At 41.2% G+C, this 11,527-nt stretch overlaps 1 long non-coding RNA gene across 1 annotated transcript in view; it reads left to right on the top strand.

Annotated features, from left to right (window-relative positions):
• Positions 1-1,236: 1,236 nt before the first annotated feature.
• Positions 1,237-11,527, top strand: part of LOC147455604 (uncharacterized) — a 58,498-nt gene continuing 48,207 nt past the window's right edge. Inside the window, exon 1 of the long non-coding RNA XR_015188496.1 lies at positions 1,237-1,540. This is a non-coding gene — a long non-coding RNA (uncharacterized LOC147455604). The remainder of the gene's footprint in view (positions 1,541-11,527) is intronic.

The raw sequence follows: 11,527 nt of genomic DNA, 5'->3' as shown, positions 1-11,527 counted from the left end.
TGCGCCTACACCTCTGCCTCCCTCCTCGCCTCCTCAAATTCCAAGCTTGACTTACAGACGAGGACTCTTCCCCTCGCCCTCTTTCCCTCCATGCACCCTCAAGGAGGCATCTTCTAAAGATTCGATCTTAGAGGGCGGCCTCACACCCTAGCTAAAATATCAGGGCCTACAACTTCATTTCACTCGCATCTACTAGTAACGCAGCCTCACAGACCAGAAAATTTCCGGTTGAAATTGGGAGATGTTGAGAGAAAAGACACAGTGGGCCATGGTAGAGAGAATCTTGAACCGGCTACTGCCAGTGGAGGGGACGCATCTTGAGTTTGGAGGGTGGTTCAACCACCCCTAGTTTATCTGTGATTCGAAGATGGAAGATGTGCCAGCGAGGAGTTCCTTCCTATATGAGAATGCAAAATCAGACAAAAAGCACCGCTAGAGGCATTTTTGGAACCCAATGTGAAGGTCGTCTTATAAAACAACGAGTACTGCCGGCCGAAGGCGGCGGCCTCTCTCTCTCTCTCTCTCTCTCTCTTCCGCTCCCCTTCATCTCACTTGGCGCTTAGCCTTCATCTCGCAGAGAGAGACACGTGTAAAAGGTTATGTACTCCCCTATATTATGTTAGTAGATACACACAGTTGGTACCACTATTTGGACATTTTGGCACAGCTACTCGAGAAGTCTAATTATTCTATGCTGGGGTGTCATTTTCCAAGCGCCGAAAGGATATTTGCGAAAAGCACTGCTTGGACAATGGAGCAAGAAGGTGCGAGGCTGGCCTGGACCAGGTCCGGTGGGCACAGCAACAGAAGAGGAGAATCTATCTGCAGCTGCTGCCAGTTGTTGCAGGGAGAAACGTTCGCCGTTCAGCGCTCGTGCCGCTGAAGGGCGGGGCCCGCGCCGCATATAAAAAAGAAAGAACAAAGAGAAAGGGTAGGGAAAGAGACAAAAGAACTTTAGAACATGCAGAAATGGCGCGCGGCATCATGGAGCTTGCGGTTCCCTCTGTTGGGCAAAGTCGCATCATCGCATGCTGCCAGCCTGCATGCGAGCATTTGTCAACTGAGTAGCGCGTGGGACACAGCTCCACGAATCACGATCTCCCACCCAAAGGTAAAGGTTGACATAGTATCGCATGCTCCTTCACTAGGGGCTGTTCATGCTACAAGGTTTCATATTTTTGTCTCCAACTTCCTCAAAATAATAGCCTCTCATCTTGTGGAGCTACCTTTTTTGAAAATAATCAAGGACTTATATCAGAAAAAAAAAAATTATATATATATATTTACATAAGCACGAGACAGAGCTCCGCCCATGAAGCAACCACCTGTGGCAGTTCAAGTTCTCTTGAAGACGAGCATGTGCAGCTTGATCCTTTCAATATGATGTTACTGGAGGAACGTTGAATTCAGAAACTGTTTAGGGAGAGAGGCTTGTAGATAGAGAAGAAGAGACGATTATGAGATTCACAATGAGGAAATGCACAACCAAGAAATTCAACAACAAGAAGGGCTCATAACATCAAATCAGAATCTGAATGTGGTAAGTCCAGCATCCCCTCAAGTAGGTTTGAGTACATTGTTAGTATTAAGGGCTAGAAGGAGGTTGAAGCTTAATCCTCTAGGCATTAGACATAAGAAACCAACAACCGTGCTAGGAAACCCACAAAATACCCAACAACCGTGCTAGGAAACCCACAAAATACAACACATCAACCAACCAACCCTACGATTAAGGTAGCAAAAGGGGAATCCCAAGGAGGACCATGACTGCTATGCAGATTGGTTCCAAACTAGATGGTGTAGATTCGCTGTGCGGTGAGTGCAAGAGAGAGAAGGAGAGAAGGAGAAGGGGATGATGACAGTAGACAATATCTTGGTGGAGCTTGTGAGAAGTACTTCTCACTCTCCTTATTTTCATTATAAGCTAAAGAATCAGATGGACGGGTGCCCGGCCACAACCCGGCCACAACCCGACCACGGACCATTGGCCTGAAACCTAACAATCTCCCACTTGAAAGCCAACGTCGCCCAAGTGGCTAAAGAATGTAGGGCTATTATGTACAATTGTACAAAACGTGAAGCATGACTGTAGCTTCCTCTTACGCCCATCATTTCTATGCAATATGCGAACCGCTCTGAGGCTAAGCTCTTTGTTAAAGCATCCATTGGGTTTTTATCCGTGTGAACTTTGACTACTCAATGTGTTTGCTAGCCAAAATATCTCGTATCACATGATACTTGACCTCTATGTGTTTCGACTTGGAGTGAAACACGGGGTTCTTTGCTAACGCAATCGCACTTTGACTGTCACAATGTAGCACTGGTGTCTGGTGTATACCAAGGTCTTCCACTAGATGAGATAACCACACAGCTTCCTTACTGGGACTGGAGACTGCAACATACTTTGTCTCAGTGTCGAAAGACGAAGTGCAATTCTGGATAAATGATCTCCACGAGACTGTCGCTCCAACAAACAAGAAAATGTAGCCATATGTGGATCGCCTAGTGTCCACACAACCCGCATAATCGAATCAGTGTATCCAACTATGGATGCATCATTGTCCCAAAGCGAAAGCACTTGCTAGCTGAGCCCTTGATGTATCTCAAGATGTGCTTCATTGCTTCCCAATGCTTTTTGCATGGATTTTTCGTAAACTTGTTGACCACTCCCACTGTATATGCAATGTCTGGCTGTGTGCTAACCATGGCGAACATAAGACGCGAAAAATACGACACCTTTGCTATCTCTGCCTTTTCAACATCCGATTTGGGACAATTGTGCTTGCTACATTTTTCATATGCAACCATTGGGGTACTCAATTCTTTTCCCCCTTGCATATTAAAACATTGCAAGACCTTGTGAATAAACTCTTCCTACAAAAGTTCAAGTATACCACGTTTGCGATCTCTCTTGATACACATACCAAGAAGGTGATGTGCATCACCCAAATCTTTCATAGAAAATTGCTTGCTTAAGCCATCCTTGGGAAGTGCAATCTCATCTTTTGATTTCCTGGTTATGAGCATATCATCAACGTACAAAATCATAACGATGAGGGAACCATTGCTCAACCTCTTTGTGTACAAGCAGTGATCCTCTTGGCTCCGTACGTAACCTTGGGACTGAATATACTTATCAAACTTGATGTACCATTGCCTTGAGCCTTGCTTTAATCCATACAAAGCTTTCTTGAGTCTACACATCAATTCTTCCCGTTTTGGCTTCTTAGGCTTTATCGCAAAACCTTCTGGCTGTTTCATGTAAACATCCTCTTCAAGATCCCCATGAAGAAACGCTGTCTTCACATCCATTTGGACCAATTCCATGTCCTCGATGGCTAATAGACCAAGTATAAGACGCAATCTAGTCATCTTGACCAGTGGAGAAAATATTTCATCGAAATCCACGCCTTTCGTTTGCTTGAACCCTTTAGCAACCAATCTTGCCTTATACTTAGGCTTGGGATCATCGGTGATATACTTCTTCTTGTATACCCATTGCATGGCAATGCCTATTTACCCGTAGGTAATTTTGTCAATTCCCAAGTTTCATTTGCTAAGATCGAGTTATACTCAGATTGTATAGCCTCTTCCCACTTCACACTATCATCCATTTGAATGGCCTCTTTGTAGCAAGAGGGTTCACTGTAATTAGTGACTAGCAAGTAGTCTAATCCTTGCTCAAAATGCTCACATACACGAGATATACGAGTAGATCTCCAAAGTGCCTGAGTGCTGGATTCCACTCTCTCTGGAGCAACATGTGTGTTTGTGTACTAGTGGAAGGTGCTCTAATACTACTTGTAGATCCACTGTGCGGTGAGTGCAAGAGAGAGAAGGGGAAGGGAATGATGACAGTAGATGGTATTTTGGTGGAGCTTGTGAGGAGTACTTCTCACTCTCCTTATTTTCAGTATAAGCTAAAGAATCAAATGGGCGGGCGCGGCCCGCCGACCACGGGCCATTGGCTTGAAACCTAATAGATGGGTGGCTAGTGGATACAATTGAATGTATGGGGATGCAAATAAGATTGTTTCAGTTTGCTACTACACTGGAAGGCAAGCATTTGAAATGGTATAGCAAATTTGGTGCTGGTCACTTTGCCAAATTTGATGCCCTAAAGGAAGCCTTCCTTTCTTAGATTCAGAAAGGAAAAGACACGAAATGATATTTTAAAGAAACTCAAAAGTATGAAATAGGGGGATATGTTAGTAGAGGACTTTTCTAAGCAAACCAGAGGATTGATAAGGAGACTCTAGGGGGTAGATAAACCAACATGAGAAGCTTTGGTTGGCTATTTTCTCAAAGGCCTGAGATAAAAAGTTAAGGCAACAATGGCCAATGTCGATTTGGTTAATGATTTCCAAACATTAGACACTGCAACATGGAGAGTAGAGAAGATACTTGGTTTGACAAGAAGAAAGAAGAAATAAGAAAGAGAGTTTTAAATCAAAATCATGGAACATCTCAGATTATTCAAATTTATATATGGACACAAATAAGGATTTTGATTGATACTTAGGATCACAGAACAGCAAGAGGAGAAAGGGGAAGCACAATTCACCTTCCTCCGGATCCAAGAAAAAAAGAAAAAGAAGTCCAAGAAGGGTGGAAGAGGAATAGTTGTTAAAACAATTTAAGGCCTTAAAATATCTTCCCACAAAGCCCAAGGACAAAATATTCTATGATATTTGTGAAAGAGAGTTCAATCCAACTTCTTTTTGTTGGTACAATCCCAAGAAGAGAGGGAAGCCTAACCTTCTAAAGAGACAAATTAAGAAGGTAGTCCATGCCACTCAGGTGTTTCCTGTTAATCAAAATAGGAGTAATTTTATATTTAACAGAATCATGCCAAGACCAACTAGATGTTTTAGGAAGCTCAATCCACTCAATTGTTTCTTGTTAATTAAAACAAGAGTAAGTAGTAGGACCTGATTGTGAGTTATGGTGCAAGCATAGAGAAGAAAGGGGAATGCCTGTTACTAGATATGGTGGGATAGTCATGATTCCAAAGTGAATTTTGAATCCTTCTCAAAACCATTCATTCAAAGTAATGTGGTATTAATAGATATGGACTAGCCACATCGTGAATGCAGAATGGGTGGTAAAGAGATGGCAAAAAAAAAAGAAAAGGCTCCAGTAATTGATTCAATAATGGGAATCCAATGTGATTTTCCAAATTGCATAGTAATTGAGGAAGTGGAGGATCAGCTGAATACCATAATTCCTGTGATGGCTGTGACAAGGTCCAAGAAGAAGGGTCTTATCCAATGGAAAGATCAATAGGAATAAACAAATCACTTACTACAGATTGTAGGATTTGGATCCAATTTTGGATGAAGTAGATCTGCTGATAACAGAAGCTGGTTGCAATTCGGGTCTTCATGTATCATTATAAGAGAGTAAACCTAAAAACATATTATTGGAAATTTGACGCATGCTTATGTTCAAATTCCCTTAGATCAGTTGTTGAATCTGGTACCCACTTTCAAAGAGCACATTTTTAAGAAATTTCAAGATAGTAAAGAAGAGGGCAGTAAGTATATAGAGGTAGCCTACATTGGGGCTGAAGAGATTTCACCAGATGAAGCGGACTTTAGAGTACTAACTATTCAGATAAAGTTTGCAAGGAATTTTTTAACGAAGTCCTTCTTGATGGAGGATGTAGGGTTAATATCTTACCTTCTTTAATGTATTATAAGATGGGAGACCCTAAACTTGCACCTACCCCATTTCAAGTAAAATGGATGATCAAAGGAGAATCCAACCAATGGGGATTGTGGCATCCTTAACTTTCAGAGTTAATCTAGTTGTGTTGAAGATGGAGTGTGATAATGACTCCTACTCTATGTTATTGGGAAGACCCTGGTTAAGAACTGCTAAAATGAATGAAAAGTTGATAAAACACAATAAGAAGAATGTCAGATTACCCATGATTAGGGAGGTGAATTTGCACAAAGCACATAGTCCATTGTGGGCACAAGCTATAAATTTAGTAGGCTAAAGTGGAGGATCTAGAAGAAGAAAATTTCTTGCTAAGATAATACCTCCATTGATCCTATCTTTGATGTTGATGTTATGATTGCATTGGAAGACAACTCAAAAGCGGCGCAAATCAAATTCTCTGAGGGATAGTAATCTCTAAGAATGAATTTTCAGCTTTGGAAAAGATGCAAATTATGGAAGATGAAGATCAAAAGGAAATGGCAAGAGTAGAAGCTGTAATTGCAGTACAGAAAAGATTTTAGGAAAAACAGTCTCTTCAACGAAGACATCAGAGGAAGAATCAAAAGAATTGAATCTAGGAACAGAAGAAGAACCTAAGATTCCTAGCCCAATCTACATCTATGTAAACAAGAGGAGAGTTAGCTTCGTAAAAGAGACTGTGATCAACCATGCCTTTGATGTATCCTCTTGGCTGCCATCCAATGTGATTCCCTTGGTATCTCCATAAATTGGCTTACAATACTCACGACATATGATTTATTTAGTCTTGTGATTGTAAGATAAATGAGACTTCCAACCAGCTTTCTATACATATAAAAATGTACTTGTTTAGATCCATTATCCTTGATAAGCTTGAGTTTTCTTCCATAGGTGTGTGGGCTGGTTTGCAGCTTTTCATATTGAACCTCTTCACCCGGCAGAATTCCTTTGAGAAAATACTCTCGGGACTCCTATTAGCTTCAATAACAAGAATGAAGTTCTCCAAGGTCCTTCATCTTGTACTCCCTTTGCAAGAGAGTCTTGATCTTGTCGGGTCAATCAAACTTGGGCGGCCATTTTTGTGTGTGAACAGCATGTAAGCCTATTTAAAGACTAAGAAACCATAATCTACTCTCTTTTCATTTTGATTTCACTCGTCTCCTATCTTATCCTCTCTCGCCCTTTCTTCTATGCAACCCCCTCTTAATTGCCATGTCTGTTAGAGACACAATAGGCTTCCGCTTCAAGCTCAATAGGTGGTATTAGAGCTTTAGTGACATCCCTTGCTTCCTTGCATGTGCAACGGTCTCAAGCTTGGCTAAGTCTCAAGCTTAAGGTGCAGAGAAGCAAGAACTTGGAGATCCGATCAACATTTTCAGTTGCTTGCAAGGGAAGCTTTTTTTTTTCTTTGTAGAGATGCAAAGCATTCATCAACAGATCGGTTAGCCTGTGCAAGCAAGGCAACGAAGAAGAATAGGCAAGCAAGAGAAGAGGGACTTGCTGCAAATCAAAATAAGAGAGGAGAGAAGGCGGGGAGCTCTTGGGCTCAACCTGGCATCCTTGGACTACACACAACAGGCCAACATGAGCCCTCAATGGAAACATACGTGATCTCCATCACTTACAAGCGACACCTATACTCACTATTCGAAGCAAAACAAAGCTATAGAAAACGATGAGGTGAGGTGAGGATGACCAGGCATAGGAAATTGGAGGCTGACGGTGGAGTCAAGGGAGACACACACACATGGCAACGTCATCAGTGATGACCAAAGTTCTATTTTTAAACAATTTGCTAAAAAATAAAGCTTTTTAAATGGACTTGATAATTATCTTAAGAGTTTGTTCACACAAACTTTTATACCGGCAATACATATGCAATATCTCGGGATAAATGATTGTATGAAATGATACAATGATGAAAATGTATGATGATGATTGAAATCCCCTCTTAAGCCACTCATGTGTTTTGGTTACGATAGTTTGTAACAAGATTAGACACTGCCTTGGTGAAAATGAAAGATACCGAAGGTAAGACCTTCTCGATGACCTAGGGTTAGAACTACCTTGTGAGCCTAGCACAAGTGCCTTTGTGAACCTGGGTGATGCGTCCTCTACGAGAACCACCATGATGCATCACGCACTATACTTAGATGTATCAGTAGTCGCTAGGATTAATTTTGTGCACCAAGTTTGCCTGAAGGGGGCAATTGTCGGGTAAGCCAAAGAACTTGGGTGGCCATTTTTGTGTGTGAACAACATGTAATCCTATTTAAAGGCTAAGAAAACGTAGTCTACTCTCTTTTCATTTTGAGTTCACTTGTCTCCTGTCTTATCCTCTCTTGCCCTTTCTTCTCTGCAACCCCCTCTTAATTGCCATGGCTGTTAGAGATGCAGTAAGCTTTCGCTTCAAGCTCAACATATCTCCTCAATTAGTGCTTGATTGCTCATTGTATAATGAGATCATCCTCATAAAGTACAAGAAAAATAATATCATCTCCTTCATGCTTGATATTGAGAGTAGGATTTGCAATGCTACTACGAAATCCAAGAGAAATAAGAAACTTAAGAATCGTCTTGTACCAAGCTCTTGAAGTTTGCTTGAGACCATACAAAGCCTTGAAGAGTTGACAAAATTTGTGTGGATACCTTGCACTCACATAACCTTGGGGTTGAAACATATAGACTATTTGATCTGTATCTCCATTAAGAAAAACATTCTTGACATCCATTTGTGTAAGTATCCATCCAAAGAATAAGGCTTAAGCACTGACTAGCATTACCATTGTCATCTTTGCAACCTGGGGGGGGGGGGGGGGGGGGGGGGGGGGGTGGTGGTGGTTCGCTTAATAATTTTCTGACTATCAAGTGAGTGCAATAGAAGGGGTTATTAAATTTCATTTTTTCTTGCATTTTCACATGCAGAAGGGGATCATAAAATGAAATTAAGAAATAAAATTACAATTTGTATAGGAAAGGGGTATATTTTATTTGTCAAAAATTCATAGATAAGGAGTTTCAAAAAAAGTCCTTGAACACACGTGATATACTCAATATATACATAGTGACCCCCCCCCCCCCCGACCCCGAGTTTGCAACCGGGGCAAAGGTTTTATCATAGTCTTCTCCATAGTGCTGAGCAAATCCTTTGGCAACTAACCTTGCCTTATGCTTGTCAATGGAACCATTGGAATTTAACTTTGTTTTGTAAACCCACTTGCTTCCAATAGCTTGCTTTCCTTTGGGTAGATCTACTAGATTCCACGTGTTTTCCTTCATGAGGGCATTGTACTCCTCATCCATGGCTAAAATCCACTCCTTCTTCGTGGATGTTTCCTCATAGCTTTGGGACTCCTCAATGTGTGAGACTTTAGCTATAAATTTTGAATTTTGTTCTTGAAAATTTGATGTATAAGTGAGCCTTTGAGTTGGGTTTCGTGCCCTTATAGATCTTCTTACCTTTGGTGTTAAATCCTCTTCATGTATGTGGCTACCCAAGCTTACTATAGGATTGTTGGGCTATAATGTACCACCTTCTGGAGCACTCTCTTTAGCACTTTCATGGATAATGGTAGACTCTACGGTTGATTCTTGAGGATGAGAGGTTGCATCCTCACCTTCACTCAAGACTTCTTGATAGCTTGATGAAGCATCTTTAAACCACCTATCATTCTCATCAAAGACAACATCTCCAGAAATATAGAGCTTCTTTGTATCTGGGTTTTACCAACATATATCCTTTAGAATTTAGGTCATAATTTATGAATACACACCTCTCTTGTTTGACATTGAGCTCTTTTCTCTTCTCTTCCACAATATGCATGTAAGCAATGCATCAAAAACCTTTCAAATTGGAGACATTGGGCTTGATGTCTGAGTATGCCTCTTCCAAAGTGAGCTTTGTGAGAGCTTTGGCAAGACTCCTATGCATGAGTTAAACTAAGGTGTTGACCATTTCATCCCAATAAACTTTTGGAAGGCTACCTTCTTTGAGTATAGCTCGGGCATGCTCTACAATAACTCTATTCTTTTTCTTAGCCACTTTGTTTTGTTGTGGAGTGTAAGCACATGTGTATTGCCTTCGGATTCCATGTTGCCAATAAAATTCTTCAAAATCCTTGGACTTGAGCTCCCCCTTTGATCTAATCTGAGGGTTTTGATAGAACTTCCACATTCCTTCTCTATCATAGCTTTGAATTGCTTGAAATAAGAGAACACCTTAAATTTTGATTCAAGAAGTAAATCCATACCTTTCTTGACATGTCATCCACAAATATCAAGAAGTAGTGAGCTCCTCCAAGAGATGTGTTTAGACTCCACCCCCAAACATTCAAATGTATGAGTTCAAGAGCTACCTTTCTCTATAAGTGCTCTTATTGAATCTGGTTCTTTGTTGCTTTCCAAATTGAAAAGATGGACATGGATGTTGCTCCTCGTTGACTTGCAAAGATGATAGACCTTCTATAAGTCCTTGCTTCTATTGGAATTAGGGTTACAAAAATATACACAGCTTGGAGAAGATGAAGGAGGCTCAAGGCACACAACAGAGTTTTACTTAGTGTGCAGTGGAAAGATAAGATGGACCTAGAGTGATGGGCGTATATACAATGCACGGGGGCAAACACCTCCTAGTGAGGGAAAAAATGCCCCGGTGGTCCTAAGTGTGTTCACACACATCACTACCACGTGTATATGGTAACGAATCCCCCTAGGAGTGATGCGGTGAACAAGAGCTAGCACATAGAGTATAGGAAAGTGCCATGCATTGAGGACATGATCAATCCACAAAGGGGAATAAGCCCAAAGATTTGTGAAACACTTCTCACTTCTCACGAGACAGTGCGTTTGTGAAAATATCTGCAAGGTTGTCCTATGTTGGCACATAAGCCAAGTTGACTCTCCTATTAAGAGCCTCTCCCTGACATAGTGGTAATGCATCTCAATGTGCTTTGTGCGAGCATGATAAACTAGGCTCCTTGCAACTGCCAATGCACTTTGAATTTAAGTGTATATAGTGTTGGTAGTGTCCTGTCCAACACCCAAATCAGCCATAAGACGTCTAAGCCATACACACTCAACCGTAGCTATGAAGACTGCCTTGTACTTAACATCACAATTGGAAGTGGCCACAATAGGTTACTTCTTGCTCAACCATGATATGCATGAAATGCCGAGCATGAAATAGAAACCACTCGTGGACACTCGCGTGTCAAAACAAGTAGCCCAATTTGAGTCCAAAAAAGCATGTAAATCTGGCGGCAATGATTTCCCCTTGGGATAAAACAACCCAAGATGTAAAGTGACACTCAACTAGCAAAAGATCCACTTGACAACCTGCTAATGCTTAGACCATGGGCTATGATTTCCCCTTGGGATAAAACAACCCAAGATGTAAAGTGACACTCAACTAGCAAAAGATCCACTTGACAACCTGCTAATGCTTAGACCATGGGCTATGGATAAATCTACTGACTTGCAAGACTGCAAACTGAATATCTGGCCTTGTATTGCATACATACATAAGGCAACCAATAGCAGTTTGGTAAAGAGTGACATTGGTAGGATCACCAGTATCATGAAGACTCAATTTCAAACCTATCCTCATGGGAATGGCAATAGGCTTGCAATCCTCAAGTCCAAACTTACATAGCAATGTCTCTATGTAACTTATCTGACGCAAGGCAATACCACCATCACAAGGGTTAAATTGTATGCCAAAGTACTAATGCAACATTCCCAAATCTTTCATCTTGAAAGTAGCATTCAAATCAGCTTTAAATTCAGCAATATGTCTTTCATTTGGTCCAGTGATCAGCAAATC

The sequence above is a fragment of the Adiantum capillus-veneris genome, chromosome 6, assembly GCF_014529385.1.
Source record: "Adiantum capillus-veneris isolate H3 chromosome 6, ASM1452938v2, whole genome shotgun sequence".
Classification (NCBI taxonomy): domain Eukaryota; kingdom Viridiplantae; phylum Streptophyta; class Polypodiopsida; order Polypodiales; family Pteridaceae; genus Adiantum; species Adiantum capillus-veneris.
This window is presented reverse-complemented; position numbering and strand designations above follow the sequence as displayed.